Below are 18964 nucleotides of genomic sequence, written 5' to 3'. Positions count from 1 at the left end.
TGATTGAAGCTTAATGCCAAGGTAATGGGCCTGTGAGATAGGAAGGTTGGTGGTGCTGTCTTCAGTGATGGGGAAAGTCAGGGGAAGGACAGGGTTTGGGTCAGAAGATAAGGAGTTCTGTTTTGGACACGTTAAGTTTGAGGTGATGGGAGGACATCCAAGTAGAGATTTCTTGAAGGCAAGAGGAAATGCTAAAGTGCAGATAGGGAAAGAGATCAGGGTTGGAGATATAGATTTGGGAATCATCCACATAGAGATGGTAGTTGAAGCCATGGGAGCGAATGAATTCTCCTAGGGAGTGGCTGTAGATGGAAAATAGAAGGGGACCCAGAACTGAATCTTGAGGGACATCCACAGTTAGGGGGTGGGAGGCAGAGGAGGAGGCTTGGAAAGGAGTCCAGCATGAGTGGACAGAGTGATAGGAGGAGAAACAAGAGAAGATAGTGTTTGTGAAGCTGAGGTTGGATGATTTTCCAGAAGGGAATGGCCGACAGTGTTGAAGGCAGCTGAGAGCTTGAGGAGGATTAGAATGGAGTAGAGGCCATTGGATTTGGCAGGAAGGAGGTCATTTGTGACTTTTGAGAGGGCAGTTTCTGTGGAATGAAGGGGACAGAAGCTATATTGGAGGAGGTCAAGGAGAGAATTATAGGAGAGGAAACAGACAACAGATGTAGACAACTCGCTTAAAAGGTTTGGAGGGAAATGGTAGGACAGAGATGGGGTGATAACTGGAGAGCGTTATGGGGTCGAAGAAAGGTTTTTCTAGGATAGGGTAGGCATGGGCAAATTTTAAAACAGTGGGAAAGAAGCCATTGGAGAGCAAACAGTTGAAGACAGCGGTTAAGGAGGGCAGAAGGGAGGGGGCAAGCATTTTGATAAGGTGCAAAGGGATGCGGTTGGATGCACAGGTGTCGGGGGGTGGATTTTCAGAGAAGGCAGGAGATCTCCTCTTGAGATGCTGCTGGGAATGATGGGAAAGTTGAGAAGGGGCATGAGGTGGGTGGGAGGGGAGGGAAGATTTTAGGGAGATTTGAGAAACAGCATAATCTAGTGGATAGAGTCAGAAGGACTTGGGTTCTAATCCTGACTCCATCACATCTGCTGAGGGACCTTGGGCAAGTAACTTCACTTCTCTGTGCCTCACCTCATCTGTAAGATGGGGATTGAGACTGAGAGACCCATGTGGGACAGTGACTGTGTCCAACACTATATGCTTGTATCCACCCCAGTGCTTAGGAAAGTGCCTGGCACAAAGTAAGTGCTTAACAAATACCACTATTATTATCACCACACCTGATAGTTTTAATTTTCTCAATAAAGTAGGTGACCGGGTCATTAGGGGCAAGAAATGGAGGAGGGGGGAAACGGGGTTCAAGGAGGGAGTTAAACATCTGGAACAAAGGATGAGGCCAATGGGCATGGGTGTCAATAAGGATGGAGAAATAATTTTATCAGGAGAAGGAGAGAGCAGAGTTAAAGCCCGTAATCAACACTGCCACATCATCTATCATCCTCATCATCATGTCATTTATTCCTTTTGTGTTTATTTTTGTTTAAAGCAGCGTGGCCTAATGGAAAGAGAGTGGGCCAGGGAGTCAGAGGGCCTGGTTTCTAATCTCTGCTCTGCCCTGCCAACTGCTTGCTGTGTGACCTTGGGCAAGGCACTTAACTTCTCTGTGCCTCAGTTCTCCTTTTCTCCCTCCTACTGAGACAATGAGCCCCATGGGACAGGGACTATGTCCAACCTAATTAATTTGTATCTACCCCAGCACTTAGAACAGTGTTTGCACAGAATAAGTGCTTAACAAATACCCTTAATAAAAAATCCGTATGTCATCTGCCTATTTTATGGTTGCTTCTGCATGTTAATTGTTAACTGCCCTCTATGATGTCATCATCCGCTTATTTTATTATTGCTATCGCATGTTAATTGTTAATTTCTCTATGTGATGTCATAATAATAATAATAGCACTTATTAAGTGCTTACTATGTGCAAAGCACTGTTCTAAGTGCTGGGGAGGTTACAAGGTGATCAGTCTTAATCCCCATTTTACAGATGAGGTAACTGAGGCCTAGAGAAGTTAAGTGACTTGCCCAAAGTCACACACACAGCTGACAACTGGCCAAACCATGACCCCTGACTCCAAAGCCCGTGCTGTTTCCACTGAGCCATGCTGCTTCTCCAAATAAGTCATCATCTGCTTATTTTATTATTGTCATTGCATGTTTGGGCAAGTCACAACTTCTCTGAGCCTCAGTTACCTCATCTGTAAAAATGGGGATTAAGACTGAGCCCCACGTGGGACAACTTGATCACATTGTATCCCCCCCAGCACTTAGAACAGTGCTTTTTGTACTTCCCAAGTGCTTAGTACAGTGCTCTGCACACAGTAAGCACTCAATAAATACGATTGATTATGTTAACTGTTAACTGCTCTCTGTGGTGTCATCATCTGCTTGTTTTATTATTGCTGCTGCAAGTTGTTAACTGCTCGCTGTGCTGTCCTTGCTGACCTCACCAACATCTGCTCCCATCTGCACAAAGTAAATGCTTAACAACTACTATGGAAATAGCAGTGGTAGCAACTGAATGTTCCCAATTGTCTGATACAGTGTTCTGCACACAACCTGAGTTCAGTAAGTCCTGATGGGAGAGCTGTGACCTCATTATCAGCTTCAAAGCCCTGGTGCAATCACATCTCCTTCAGGAGGCCTTCCCTAATGAATTCCTCATTTCCCACTTTATCTCCCCCCACATCTCCCCCAACTGCCACTTTGGATTTTTGTGCCACCCAACCACTCACAACCCTCGCCACCCACCAGCCCCCAAGAACGCATTTGTAGATCTGATAATTCAATCGTATTTATTGAGCGCTTACTGTGTGCAGAGCACTGTACTAAGCACTTGATCTATTACTTCCTCCTGGCTGTAATTTACTTTACTGTCTCTCTCCTTCACTAGACTTCAAACTCCTCGAAGGCAGAGATCATGTCAACTTGTGCTTAGTATAGTGCTAGAGAATATTGTGGGCACTCAATAAATAATTTGATTGATTGCTCTTTGGAGGTGGCGGGGCAGAACTACTGCACCCATTTGCGAAGCAGCGTGGCCTAGTGAACAGAGCACAGGCCTGGGAGTCAGATGACGTGGATTCTAATCCTGCTCTGTCACATATTCATTCAATAGTATTCATTGAGCGCTTACTGTATGCAGAGCACTGTACTAAGCGCTTGGGAAGTAAAAGTTGGCAACATATAGAGATGGTCCCTACCCAACAATGGGCTCACAGTCTAGAAGGGGGAGACAGACAACAAAACATATCTGCTCTGTGACCTGGGCAAGTCATTTAATAAATAATATTGATGATGGTATTTGTTAAGTGCTTACTATGTGCCAGGCACTGTACTAACTGGGGTGGATACAAGCAAATCAAGTTGGCCACAGTCCCTGTCCCATGTGGGGATCACAATCTCGATCCCCATTTTACAGATGAGGTAACTGAGGCACAGAGAAATGAAGTGACTTGCCCAAGGTCACAGGGCAGACGAGTGGCAGAGTCAGCATTAGAACCCATGATCTTCTGACTCCCAAGCCAGTGCTCTGGCCACTATTCATTCATTCAATTGTATTTATTGAGCGCTTACTGTGTGCCGAGCACTGTACTAAGCGCTTGGGAAGTACAAGTTGGAAACATATAGAGACAGTCCCTACCCAACAGCGGGCTCACAGTCTAGAAAGGGGAGACAGATACAAAACAAAATATACTAACAAAATAAAATAGAATAGTAAATATGTACAAGTAAAATAAATAGAGTAATAAATCTGTACAAACATATATACAGGTGCTGTGGGAAGGGGAAGGAGGTAGGGCAGGGGGGATGGGGAGGCAGAGAGGAAAGAGGGGGCTCAATCTGGGAAGGCTTCCTGGAGGAGGTGAGCTCTCAGTGGGGCTTTGAATGGAGGAAGAGAGCTAGCTTGGCGGATGGGTAGAGGGAGGGCATTCCAGGCCAGGGGGAGGACGTGGGCCGGGGGTCGACGGCGGGACGGGCGAGAACGAGGCCTAACGGTGAGGAGATTAGTGGCAGAGGAGTGGAGGGTGCGGGCTGGGCACTACACCATGCCACTTCACTTCTCTAGACTGCAGCTAACAATCTGTAAAATGGGAATTAAGACTGTGAGCCCTATGTGGGACAGGGACTCTGTCTGACCCAAATACCTTGTATCTACCCCAGTGCTTAGAACCGAGCTATGCACGTAGTCAAGCACTCAATACAGTGCTTTGCTCCACAGTGAGCGCTCAATAAATATGACAGTGAATAATAAGCACTTACAACACCAAATTATTATTATTGTCATTATTATTATTACATTGCTGCCTGATTAATAAATCCCCTTAACAGCGGGTGTTAAAGTAGATGAGATTAGGATATAATGCATAACATATGCATCAATTTTCTTGCAAAAGAAGGAAATGTTCCAGCCTCCCTCAGGCTTAAACTTGAGTGGTAAATCAGGCACTTTTGGATGTTGCAAAATCATTTCTAGCCAAGAAGATAACCATCAGGAGGTGATTGTGTCAGATACTAAATGGAATCCTGGGGCCTGACAGAAGTTATGGGTCTTCCAAGAGGGTTTGCTTTACAACCAGAAAATAGCATAGGCATCAACAGATTCTGGCTCCTTATTATTATTTTCCCAGTATTATTGCTCCCACCCCAGTAATCCACCTAACAAATATCCCCTGGTAGTCGTTCAGCTTGAACCAGGGCATGACCATTTTATTCTACTTTCAGGAATATGAAAAAATGACTAAATTAAAGAGTAAATCAGTTTATGGTCTCTGCTGCTATACATTACAAAGATCTCTGTCTTTCCACAGTTACTCACCACTCAGGAAGCTCATTTGTTGCTTTCCTAGAAAACGCCTCCATGAAAATTTCAAATCAAAATCCCTCTTACGGGTAGGAATTACGCTCTACAGGTTTGTATGCTGTTCTTTATTAGACTGAATTTTTTTCCCTACACAACTAGATTTTGTTCACAAACCTACCTCATCCCTAATTGCACCCTTGTTATAGCCTCCTCCATCAAATAGGCTTTGCACAGAAAAATGCGGGCTTCTAATACTACGAATTATGTATGAGACATCTGTGGCAGCAGTGCCAGGGGTCTAAGGTGGGGCAGCCCACCAATGCTCCCAACCCCGTCCCCACACCAAGGGACTGGAACTGTGCCAGGAGAAGGAACACCGACACCCACAGCTCCCCACCCCTCTGCACCCAAGAGGCCGGAGACCATGCCAGGGGAACTCCCAACTCCCTCTCCATGCACCAGGGGCTTGAGACTGTGCAGGAGGAATAATAATAATAATAATAATTGCGGTATCTGTTAAGTGCTTACTAGGTACCAGGCACTGTACTAAGCGCTGGGGTAGATACAAGCAAATAGGGTTGGACACAGTCCCTGTTCCATGTGGGGATCACAGTCTCTATCCCCATTTAACAGATGTGGTAACTGAGGCACAGAGAAGTGAAATGACTTGCCCAGGATCAAGCAACAGATAAGTGGCAGAGTGGGGATTAGAACCCATGACCTTCTGACACCCAGGCCCATGCTCTATCCACCATGCCATGTTGCTTCTCCCCCACAGCCAACCCCCGCAGCCCCTCCTCAACAAACTAGGGACTTGGGACTGTGCCAGGGGGAATAATGATGATAATAATAATGGCATTTAATAATAATAATGATGGCACTTATTAAGCACTTACTATGTGCAAAGCACTGTTCTAAGCGCTGAGGAGGTTACAAGGTGATCAGGTTGTCCCACGGGGGGCTCACAGTCTTAATCCCCATTTTACAGATGAGGGAACTGAGGCCCAGAGAAGTGAAGTGACTTGCCCAAAGTCACACAGCTGACAATTGGTGGAGTCGGGATTTGAACTCATGACCTCTGACTCCAAAGACCATGCTCTTTCCACTGAGCCACGCTGCTTCTCTTATTAAGTGCTTACTGTGTGCAAGCACTGTTCTAAGCGCTGGGGAGGTTACAAGGTGATCGAGTTGGCCCTCAGGGGGCTCACAGTCTTCATCCCCATTTTACAGATGAGGTAACTGAGGCACAGAGAAGTTAAGTGACTTTGGGTTTGGTTTGAACCCATGACCTCTGACTCCAAAGCCCGTGCTTTTTCCACTGAGCCACGACGTTTCTCTTAAGGGGAAGGAACGACAACCTTGCCGCCGCCCCCCCCTCCCCACCCCCAATCAATCAATCGTATTTATTGAGCGCTTACTGTGTGCAGAGCACTGTACTAAGTGCTTGGGAAGTACAAGTTGGCAACATATAGAGACAGTCCCTACCCAACAATGGGCTCACAGTCACCCCCAACCCAGCCCCTCCTCCACACAATGGGAGCCTGAGTTTTGTTGTTGTTTTTTTATATTTTTTTATGGTATTTGTTAAGTGCTTCCTATGTGTCAGGCACTGCTCTAAGCGCTGGGGTAGATACAAGGTAATCCGGTTAGGAACAGTCCCTGTTCTACATGGGGCTACAGTCTCAATCCCCATTTTACAGATGAGGTAAGTGAGGCCCAGAAAAGTGAAGATTTGTCCAAGGTTCCACAGCAGATTAGTGACAAAGCTGGGATCAGAACCCAAATCCTTCTGACTCCCAGTCCATAGGGCTAAGTACCTTTTTTGAGGTCACACCATAGGGAGGGGATGCCAGACCTCGCCACCCTGCCTCCAGTCCTTCCTCCGCAACTGAGAGCCTGGGATGCAGACCCCACAGCCCCCCTCCCACAAGTTGGGGGCCTGGAACCCACCCAAAGGGCAGGATGATGAGCCCCCTCCCTCCTTCCGACACACATACACCCTGGTGGTGGGGGGGGGGGGTGGGGGGTCTGGGACCATGCCAAGAGGATAAAGACACCAACCCTCCCTCCGCTGTTGGGTGGGGACCGTCTCTATATGTTGCCAACTTGTACTTCCCAAGCGCTTAGTCCAGTGCTCTGCACACAGTAAGCGCTCAATAAATACGAATGAATGAATGAATGAACGAGTCCCCTCCTTCCTCTCCCCCTCCTCCCCCTTCCCATCCCCCGCCTTACCTCCTTCCCCTCCCCACAGCACCTGTATATATGTATATATGTTTGTACGTATTTATTACTCTATTTTATTTGTACATATTTGTTCTATTTATTTTATTTTGTTAATATGTTTTGTTTTGTTGTCTGTCTCCCCCTTCTAGACTGTGAGCCCCCTGTTGGGCAGGGACCGTCTCTATATGTTGCCAATTTGTACTTCCCAAGCACTTAGTCCAGTGCTCTGCACACAGTAAGCGCTCAATAAATACGATTGAATGAATGAATGAATGCCCAGCCCAGCCCTCTTCCCCACACTCAGGATAGAGAAGCAGCATGGCCTAGTGGCAAGAGCACAGACTTGGGGGGTCAGAGAACATAGGTTCTAATCCTGCCTCTGCCTCTTGCCTCCTGTGTGACCTTGGGCAAGTCACTTAACTTCTCTGTGCCTCGGTTACCTCATCCGTAAAATGGGGATTAAGACTGTGAGCCTCAAGTGGGACAACCTAATAATAATAATAATGGTGCTTGTTAAGTGCTTACTATGTGCCAGGCACTGTACTAAGCACTGGGGTGGAACCAGCAAATAGGGTTGGACACAGTCCCTGTCCCGCATGGGGCTCACAATCTTAATCCTGATTACTTTGTATCTACCCAAGTACTTAGAACAGTGCTTAGCACATAGTTAACACTTACGTGGCACAGTGGAATGAACACTGGACTTTGGAGTCAGAGGTCATGGGTTCAAATCCCGATTCTGCCAATTGTCAGCTCTGTGACTTTGGGCAAGTCACTTAATTTCTCTGTACCTCTGTTACCTCATCTGTAAAATGGGGATTAAGACTGTGAGCCGCCCGCGGGACAACCCGACCACCTTGTATCCTCCCCAGCACTTAGAACAATGCTTTGCCCATAGTAAGCGCTTAATAAATGCCATTATTATTAACAAATACCATTATTATTATTATTATTGTCATTATTATTATTCTGGAACAGTCCGGGGGGAAGGAGATGTTGACCTCCCCACCCCTGACCCCAGCCTCCCCCTCTCCACACGCCCAGAGCCTGAGAGCTTGCCAAGAGGAAGAAGCAGTGTGGCTTAGTGGAAAGAGCCCGGGCTTGGGTGTCAGAGGTCGTGGGTTCTAATCCCGGCTCTGCCACTTATCAACTGTGTGACTTGGGGCAAGTCACTTAACTTTTCTGGGCCTCAGGTACCTCATCTGTAAAATGCGGATTATGACTGTGAGCCCTATGTAGGACACCCTGATTACCTTGTACCTACCCCAGCGCTTAGAACAGTGCTTGGCACATAGTAAGCACTTAATACCACCATTTTTATTATTAATGTAAGCTTCCTCAATCAATCAGTGGTATTTTTTGAACATTTACTATTTGCAGAGCTCTGTTCTAAATGCTTGGGAGGGTACAATAGAACAGAATTAGCAGACACGCTACCTGCCCATAATGAGCTGACATTCTGGAGGGGGTGACAGACATTAATATGAAGAGAGTATCACCATAAATCAAGTACAAAAGAGCATGATTTGCCTTGGGATTTATTTTCCTGCGTTAGAAGGATTCTATGGGAAAGCAAGTTTCTTTACTATCTGAATGAGGTCAGATCATTGATAATTAGAGGAAAAAGAATGTCATAGAAAAGGATGATTTGGTAAGACTTGCTTTCCTGCTAATTCTCCTTTAAGGCATACCAGGAAGAAAAATGTATTTGAGAACTGTGATTCATAACTTATTTAGAATTTCAGCACAAGTTGACTAACTCTCCCATACCAATTAAAGAGAAATCCTGTTTCTTGCCTATTCCCCTTCTTGTTTTTTTTGTCACAGATTTATGACAACTGTACCTACCCTGATATCTTTAAGTAGGATTCAAGAGATAATTTGAGTGAATTCAAAAAAGATTGCAAAGTAAGTTACCTTACCCAACATACGAGGAGTTGCATTTTCAAGATAATGCCAGTTCTTTTGTGGTTAATCATCTTTAAAATTCTTTTTTTTGAAAGAAAAAAGAACCATTCCATCATCTTCAGCTCCAAATGAACACAGGATCGGGATTGCTCTTGTGTAACATTATGGGAATTCTGTGCAATGAAAACTGAGAGTTTCTCCAAAGCCAAGAGATGTCTCCCAGAGGGCCAATATTTTGACTTTTTCCAACGTCTGGAGAGAACCATAATTACTTCACCAATTAACGAAGTTCACTTCCTCAGGGAGTTTCAAGGAGAGGACAAATTTTGGTCAAGGACAAAGGCTGAGGCCTTAGAATTTATGAAAGGATCGTTAGGGTCGTCTTTATCTAAGTATAAGATGGTAGTTCTAAGATCTCATCTGAATAAATGCAGCATAACTAATTGCATAATACTCCAGCTAACAGACTAAATATGAAAGATTTCATTAGGCTTCTTTGGATCTGAAGTAGTTCTTTTCCAGCAAGTTTAGTGAATCAAACCCCTTGACCAAGTCCTTCCAATCTCCACCAGGCAACAGTAGCAACAAGTTATTTGTCAGGCTAGTCCTACTTAAAGTGAAACACGGAACAAGCAAGTCCTAGAGTAAAGAGATTCATTACAGCAAGAGGCCATGACGGCACCACTGGAACAAAACACAAGGTCATTCTGATGATTCTCAGGTAGATCAAGCATATAAGGAGTATTTCTTTAACTCTCATTACCTTGATCAGTCATATTTATTGAGTGCTTACTATGTGCAGAACACTGTACTAAGTGCTTGGGAGAGTACAATACAACATTCATTCATTCAATAGTATTTATTGATCCTTTACTGTGTGCACAGCACTGTACTAAGCACTTGGGAGAGAACAACATAACAGTAAGCAGATACATTCCCTGCCCACAACGAGCTTACAGCCTAGAGGGGAGACAGACATTAGTATAAATAATTACAGATATGTACATGAGTGCTGTGTGGCTGGGAGGGGGTGGTGAATAAAGGGAGCAAGTCAGGGCGACCCAGAAGAGAGTGGGAGATGAGGAAAGGGGTTTAGTCAGGGAAGGCCTGTTGGAGGAGATGTGCCTTCAAAAAGACTTTGACGGGGAGGAGAGTAATTGTCTGCCAGATTTGAGAAGGAAGGGTAATCCAGACCAGAGAGAACATGGGCAAGGGGTCGACGGAGAATTAGCAGTCATGTTCCCTGCCCATAATGACCTGCCTTGTGCTGATTTATTATTTAAGGAAAGTACATTTACAGTTTTCATTACTGAGATTGGAAGATTTTCCTTTCCCGCTGGGAGTTGAAATTGGTCAAATTTCTGTGAAGTTACATAGGAACCATAGAGAGTAAGGGAAAGGGTCAGGAATCCTGTGTCATGATAGGTGGGTCCTTGTAGCAGCTGAGATCACCAGTAGCACAAGAGATGCTGTTTCATTATAAGATAATTATTTGATTATAATATAATAGTGATTATAATAATTGTACTTAATAAGCACCTACTACTATCTTCTCCTCCTCCCCATCCCCCCGCCTACCTCCTTCCCCTCCCCACAGCACTTGTATATATGCTTGTACAGATTTATTACTCTATTTTACTTGTACGTATTTACTATTCTATTTTATTAATGATGTGCATCTAGCTTTATTTCTATTTATTCTGAAGACTTGACACCTGTCCACATGTTTTGTTTTGTTGTCTGTCTCCCCCTTCTAGACTCTGAGCCCGTTGTTGGATAGGGACCGTCTCTATACGTTGCCGACTTGTACTTCCCAAGCACTTAGTACAGTGCTCTGCACACAGTAAGTGCTCAATAAATGCAATTGAATGAATGAATGAATGAATGTTCCATGCACTGAAGTAACAGCTGGGGGAGATTCCAGATACTCAGGTTGGACGCAGTCCACATAGGACTCACAGTCATAAAGTAGAAGGGAGAACAGGAATTGAATCCCCATTTTAGAGATGAAGGAATTGAGGCACAGAGAACTCAAGTGATTTGCCCAAGGGCACACAGCAGACAAGTGGTAGAGTCAGGATTAGAACCCAGGTCCTCTGACTCCTAGGCCCAAGCTCTTTCCACTAGACCACACATGGGACTGTCCCACATGGGGCTCGCAGTCTAAGTAGGAGAGAGGACAGCTATTGAATCCCCGTTTTGCAAATGAGGAAACAGGCACAGAGAAGTTATGGGATTTTCCTAAGGTCACACAGCAGAGAATTGGCAGAGATGGGATTAGAACCCAGATCCTCTGACTCCCAGGCCTGCATGCTTTCCACCAGGTGAAGCCACTTCTCTGTTGAACAATATTCATGTATATATGCTTCCTTGGTTGGGTTAGTTGGGGAATTTTTTTGAGGATTGCTATGAAACCCGATTGTAGGAGTGGAGTACCTATGAGGAATGAATGGCAGGTGGGTGTGAAGGTGGCGGGAAACGGGATGAAGATTAGGGCTTTTCAGTAAAGTGCTGCCCACCTGCCACCTAGAGAGGCCTAAAATGGCACCTGGTTCTAAGTGAGTTGGGTGGGAAAATATGTGGGAGAGAATTAAGAAGTTCATCTCTGGAATAAAGGCACAAGATCCAGATCCAGTTAAGAAATTATGGTGTTTATTAACCTCTATGAATTAGCAGAAAGCAGTGTGGCTCAGTGGAAAGAGCAAGGGCTGGGGAATCAGAGGTCATGGGTTCAAATTCCAGCTCCACCGCTTGCCAGCCATGTGACTTTGGGCAAGTCACTTAACTTCTCTGGGCCTCAGTTACCTCATCTGTAAAATGTGGATTAAGACTGTGAGCCCCACGTGGGACAACCTGATCACCTTGTATCCTCTCCAGTGCTTAGAACAGTGCTTTTCACATAGTAAGCGCTTAACAAATGCCATCAATATTATTATTAGGAAGAGCATGGGCCTGGGTGTCGGAGGACCTGGCTTCTGATTCCAGCTCTGCCTTGTACTTGCTGTGTGAACTTGGACAAGTCTCATAACTCCTCTTTGCCTCAGTTCCCTCATCTGTAAAATGGGGATTCAGTAGCTGTTTTCCCTCCTACTTGGACAGTGAACCTCATTTGGGGCCTGATTATCTTGTCTCTATCCCAGTGCTTTCCCCATAGTAAGCACCTCCTTGAGGGCAGGGAACACATCTGTCAACCCTGTCGCATTCTCCCAAGTGCTTAGTACAGTGATCAGCACTGAGTAGACTCTCAATAAATACCTGTGACAATGAACGATTACTGTGCTAAGCACTTCCCTTCCTATCCTACTGCCTCCTTCCTGGTTTTCATTGCCTTTGTCCCCTCAATTTCCCCTTAAGAACCAAATCCAGCACCCTATTATGTGTTCCCAGCTTGTTACCCTCCTCATTCCTTGCCATCTTTTCTCTATCAGGCCTGATTATAATTATTTTAATCATCGTACTTGTTATAAACCTATAACAAGGTTTCTATCAGGGGGCTGCCACCCCCCTACTCATTCCATGTTCTTGCCCAGTCCCTGCCAACCTGCCTCCCCCCAGGCAACACCAGACCTAAAATTCCCCTACCCCTCCAACCCCATTCTCCTTCACCTCCTCAACCAGCTTTACTCTGGCCCTCTTTCTTGCTTGCTTCTCTTCTCTCCTGTTGCCCCTACTTCCTGCTTACACTCCTCTCCTGTCGGATGAATCCACCATTCATGGCTCCCCCTCTACTTTCCTCACTAACTCAGCTACAACAGATCATCCAAACTGCAGGCTAGTTAATGAACTAAGCAAGTGCCTTGGAGTTGGTGATGCTGTATGGCAGCTAATGGGTCAGGCTGCGACAAAGAACTTTTTCTTCAAGAGGGCTCTTGCTTCTGGCAAAATGGCTGGCTCTACATTTTATTTAGAACAGCAGCCAGACAGGACTGCCAATCTAGAGGGATGTCTAGCCCAAATTAATAATAACCATTATAGTATTTGTTAAGTGCTTACTATGTGTAAGCACTGTTCTAAGAACTGTATCCACATTGGACACAGTCCCTGTCCCACATGGGGCTCACAGTCTTAATCCCTATTTTACAGATGAAGTAACTGAGGTGCAGGGAAGTTAAAGATTTGTCCAAGGTCACACAGCAGACAAGTGGCGGAGCCAGGATTAAAACTCACGTCCTCTGACTCCCAAAACTGTGCTCTTGCCACTAGGACACCTGTTTGCACAAGGTGGCTCTCTTCAATCAGAGATATTTATGGAGCCCCACTTGGACACTTGGGTGCTTTCATACAACAGAATCAAGACCCATGAACCCCACTGACCAGAATCTTACAGTCTAATGACTTTTCATCAGGCAGTATGAGGCTGTAACCTACAGGAAGGGATGGAGGAGGGGAAGGGTCATGTGTAATGCTCGTCCAATCAGGCTGCTCTCCCGAGGAAGCAGCTTCCGCACTTCCACCTGGACAATTTGGGGTTTTCCAGTCCTGCCTTCCTGAATTGGGCAACCACTACTCTGTCACAACTGCCTCTTGTTTCCTGGCAAGCAAGTTGGGTCCTATGAGGGCCATTAAGGGGCTGGTGGAATGGATGAACTTTTTCCATTTACCCCAAGATTTCCGTGATTAACTGCTCTTCTCCCCAGACCAAAGCTTCCCAGATATGACCACATAATTAATGTCTCCACAGCTATCCTTGGCACATCAGTTTAGGTTCTGTGTAAGCCCTATTTCTTCACCTCTCCATTTTACCATTCTCTTTTTTTGATAATCTGTAAATCTTGTGAATAGACTCCCTCAAGCCCAATTGTAAGCTTCTTGAGCTGAGGGAGCATGTCTACTAACTTTACTGTAACTCAGTACAGCCTCTGCACATGGTAGGTGTTCAATGAGGGCCCATTAATTGATTGAACAGGCCTCTCCTGACATACATGCCTCTGGTTCTGAGTAAAGCCAAAGTGATGTCAGTCCTCAGAATTCTATAGAAGCAGAGGCTGGCCACATCCCTGTTGACTGCCTAACCAGAAATAACAAAGGTTCATTGGAATTAATTAAATGTAATTTGCTATACCTGGCAAAGAGCAAGGGTCTCAGAGTTGAAATGCTGAAAGCTAAAACAGGGACAAGTGACCTGGCCAAAAATCATGTTGGAGCAATCCAGATTATTTATCATTTTCTAACAAGTCCTGAGTGAAGCTGCTTCAGAAGGTGGGGAGAGTCACATCTACTCAATAGCCACGCTTGGAACTTAGGTATTTTATTCCTATCCTCATCACCCTTCTCTCCTTCCACATCCCAGCCTGCACACTCCACTCCTGTGGTGCTAACCTTCTCACTGTGCTTCCAACTCTTCTGTCTCGCCGCCAACCTCTGGCCAACATCCTACCTCTGACCTGGAACGCCTTCCCTCCTTAAATCTGCCAAGCAATTACTCTTCCCCCCTTCAAAGTCCTACTGAAGGCACACCTCCTCCAAGAGGCCTTCCCAGACTAAGACCTCTTTTCCTCCTCTTTTCCCCCTTCTAGACTGTGAGCCCACTGTATATGTATAACTCTATATGTTGCCAACTTGTACTTCCCAAGCACTTAGCACAGTGCTCTGCACACAGTAAGTGCTCAATAAATACGACTGATTGATTGATTCCTCACCTCCCCCTCCCTCATGTATCACCTCGACTCACTCCCTTTGCTGTTCCCCCCACTGTCCCACAGCCCAGATATATATGTTTTTATATAAATAATTCTATTTATTTATACTGATGCCTGTTTACTTGTTTTGAAATCTGTCTCCCCCATCAGACTGTAAGCCCACTGTGGGCAAGGATTGTCTCTATTGTTGATTTGTACTTTCCAAGCACTTGGTACAATGTTCTGCACACAGTAAGTGCTCAATACGATTGAATGAATGTATGTATGTTTTTAGGTTTATAACAAGTACGATGATTAAAATAATTATAATCAGCTAATTCATTCTGATATAGTTGTACTACTTCCTGTTTCTTTCTTATGCTCCCTCTATTTGCAAAAATCACTTTGCAAGCCTGTCTCTCCCAGTAGATTATAAGAGCCTTTACGAAAAGCTTCTGTTATACTCTCCCAAGTGCTTAGTAAAGTGGTTTGCACTCAATAAACAACGGATAAATATCATTAATTGATTGACTGATTGGGAGGTGTGGTTCTCCAAGTAAAAAAGTTACAGGAAGACAAAACTGCAAACACCACCATACACTGTAAGAAACAATCACAACAGTGCCACAAAAGCTAATCTTGTTGTGTGTTAGGGACTGTCCATCATCCACCTGTGTACAGAATGAAGTTTATCTCCAAAATCCTGTCACCTGTGTATTCTTTGGCATAGCTGAGTACAATGTTCCACACATAGTAAGGACATAAATATTATTACTACTACACCTACTCAGTGCTCATTAGATCATTTCATCTCTGATTATTTGGCCATTATTTTTGTAACCAGCAAACATGTCAAAACAGGTAAGAAAGAAATTTTGAGAAACAGCATGGCCTAGTGGAAACAACAAAGGGCTGGGAGCCAGAGGACCCGGGTTCTAGTCCCAGCTCTTCTACTTGTCTGCTACGTGACGTTGGGCAAGTCGCTTAACTTATCTGAGAAGCAGCGTGGCTCAGTGAAAAAAGCCCGGGCTTGGGAGTCAGAGGTCATGGGTTCGAATCCCAGCTCTGCCACTTGTCAGCTGTGTGACCTTGGGCAAGCCACTTAACTTCTCTGTGCCTCAGTGACCTCATCTGTAAAATGGGGATTAAGACTGTGAGCCCCCCGAGGGACAACCTGATCATCTTGTAACCTCCCCAGCGCTTACAACAGTGCTTTGCACATAGTAAGCACTTAATAAATGCCATCATTATTATTATTATCTGTGCCTCAGTTCCCTCCTCTATAAAATGGGGACAGGGGCTGTGTCATCATCATCATCAATCGTATTTATTGAGCGCTTACTGTGTGCAGAGCATTGTACTAAGCGCTCTGTGTCCATCCTCATTACCCTGTTTCTAACTCAGACCTTAGTAGAGTGCCTGGCACATAGTAAGCACCTAAAGAATATCATTTTTTAAAAATTCATCTGAAATTAGCAAGAGTTTCAAGTTTTTAACAAGACTGAACAATATAGGAAACCAAGTCATCCGCTGAAAATAAAGAGGAAATCTTCACCAGATCCGTAGAGACCAATCACTATCAAAACATGGAAAGTATGGGCTAGTGTAGCCCAAAGAAAAGGAAAGAAACTAAAGGGAAGCTAGGAAAATTTTGAAATAAACTGGAATTTTAAGGGACAGGCTCACGTATGAAATGTGTAAAATGAGCTAGTAAAGGGAGTTTCTTCTGCCGCCCAGTGGAGGACGTAGAGAAAGCAAATAAGGTGACCCGCTGGAACCAAGAGAACTTGCCTTGCACATAGTAAGCGCTTAACAAATGCCATCATCATCAAATTGTTTCATACAACCACCACGAAGTCTTGGGAGGGAAACTGGAAGAGCCACCTGCTCCCTCTGGGATGGCCAAGCACGGCTAGAATAGGTTAGCTCTCCCTCCTCCTCAATTCCTGCCAGTATGAAGAGCTAAAGGGTGATGGTCCCAGAAGGCTGTGAGAAAGTTAACCCAAACAAATAATAATAATAGTAGTAATAATAATGGCATTTATTAATCAATCAATAATATTTATTGAGTGCTTACTGTGTGCAGAGCACTGTACTAAGCGCTTGGGAAGTACAAGTTGGCAACACATAGAGACGGTCCCTACCCAACAGTGGGACAGTCTAGAAGGGGGAGAAAGAGAACAAAACAAAACATATTAACAAAATAAAATAGAATAGATATGTACAAGTAAAATAAATAAAAAGAGTAATAAATACGTACAAACATATATACAGGTGCTGTGGGGAAGGGAAGGAGGTAAGACAGGGGATGGAGAGGGGGAGGAAGGGGAGAGGAAGGAGGGGACTCAGTCTGGGAAGGCCTCCTGGAGGAGGTGAGCTCTCAGTAGGGCCTTGAAGGGAGGAAGAGAGCTAGCTTGGCGGATGGGCAGAGGGAGGGCATTCCAGGCCCGGGGGATGACATGGGCCGGGGGTCGATGGCGGGACAGGCGAGAACGAGGCCTAACGGTGAGGAGATTAGCGGCAGAGGAACGGAGGGTGCGGGCTGGGCTGGAGAAGGAGAGAAGGGAGGTGAGGTAGGAGGGGATGAGGTGATGGACAGCCTTGAAGCCCGGGGTGAGGAGTTTCTGCCTGATGCACTTATGTGCAAAGCACTATTCTAAGTGCTGGGGGATGCAAGGTGATCAGGTTGTCCTACGTGGGGCTCACAGTCTTAATCCTCGTTTTACAGATGAGGTAACTGAGGCACAGAGAAGTGACTTCCCCAAGGTCACAGCTGACAAGTATCAGAGCCGGGATTAGAACCCATGACCCCTGGCTCCAAAGCCCGGGTGAAGAGCTGGCTTGAAGGGACCTACATGAAAAACCAAGGACTTGCACCTGAGGCAGCAGTGACTACTCTAGAAAAGCAACATGGCCTAGAGGATTCTTTCATTCAAACGTATTGAGCGCTTACTGTGTGCAGAGCACTCTACTAAGCGCTTGGGAAGTATAAATCAGCAACATATAGAGGTGATCCTTACCCAACAATGGCCTTACAGTCTAGAAGCAGCATGGCTCAGTGGAGAAGCAGCGTGGCTCAGTGGAAGGAGCACGGGCTTTGGAGTCAGAGGTCACAGGTTCAAATCCCAGCTCCACCAATTGTCAGCTGTGTGACTTTGGGCAAGTCCCTTAACTTCTCTGTGTCTCAGTACCCTCATCTGTAAAATGGGGATTAAGACTGTGAGCCCCACGTGGGACAACCTGATCACCTTGTATTCCCCCCAGCGCTTAGAACAGTGCTTTGCACATACTAAGCACTTAACAAATATCATCATCATTATTATTATTATTAGAAGGATAGAGGATAGACTTAAGTCTAGAGGATAGAGTACAGGCCTGGGAGTCAGAAGGACCTGGGTTCTAATCCCTCCTCTGCTACTTGTCTGTGTGACCTTGGGCAAGTCACTTCACTCTTCTATGCCTCAGTTAACTCATCTGTAAAATGGGAACTAAGACTGTGAGCCCCAAGGGGGGCAGGCCTGTGCCCCACCCAATTTGCTTGTTATCAATCCCAGTGCTGGACATTTAGTAAGCACTTCAATTCCAGAATTATTTTATTTTTTTTCTTTTAAGGCAGTAGGGACAGTTTTCAGACCTAGCAAGGGCTAGCCAGGACCTGGCTAAGCAGAATGAGTAAATACAAGAGGAACAGCTTCTGGCCCCTCATTTCAGTAAAGTCACTGAGCCCTGGGGGGAGAAATCCTTGCGGTCCTCAAAGAGCTTTCAGAGATACCTTGTCCCAGTATGTGCCAGTGTCACTACAGCCTTTCTGGAACTGTCAGAAGCCACAGAAGAACCAGTGATCAATGGCACCAGGTACTAGGCCAGCTAGAACATAGGGCAACAGTTTTCAATCAATCAATGGAATTTATTGATCAGTACCTGTGTCCAGAGCACTGTATTAAGTGCTTGGGAGAAGATAATACATCAGAGCTGGTAGAAAAATTCCCTAACCACCATAAGCTTACAGTCTAGGGGGCAGATAGACATTAATATAAATAAATTAATTGCAGGTATCTACATAAGTGCCATGGGGCTGAGGGTGGAGTGAATATCAAATATCCAAATGGTGCAGATCCGTTCCTCTGCCGCTAACCTCCTCACTGTGCCTCGTTCTCGCCTGTCCTGCCGTCGACCCCCAGCCCACATCCTCCCCCAGGCCTGGAATGCCCTCCTTCTGCACATCCACCAAGCTAGCTCTCTTCCTCTCTTCACAGCCCTACTAAGAGCTCACCTCCTCCAGGAGGCCTTCCCAGACTGAGCCCCCTCCTTCCTCTCCCCCTCCTCCCCCTCCCCATC

Source organism: Tachyglossus aculeatus, chromosome 4, assembly GCF_015852505.1.
Source record: "Tachyglossus aculeatus isolate mTacAcu1 chromosome 4, mTacAcu1.pri, whole genome shotgun sequence".
In the NCBI taxonomy this organism is placed as follows: Eukaryota; Metazoa; Chordata; class Mammalia; order Monotremata; family Tachyglossidae; genus Tachyglossus; species Tachyglossus aculeatus.
Note: the sequence above shows the minus strand (reverse complement) of the source record.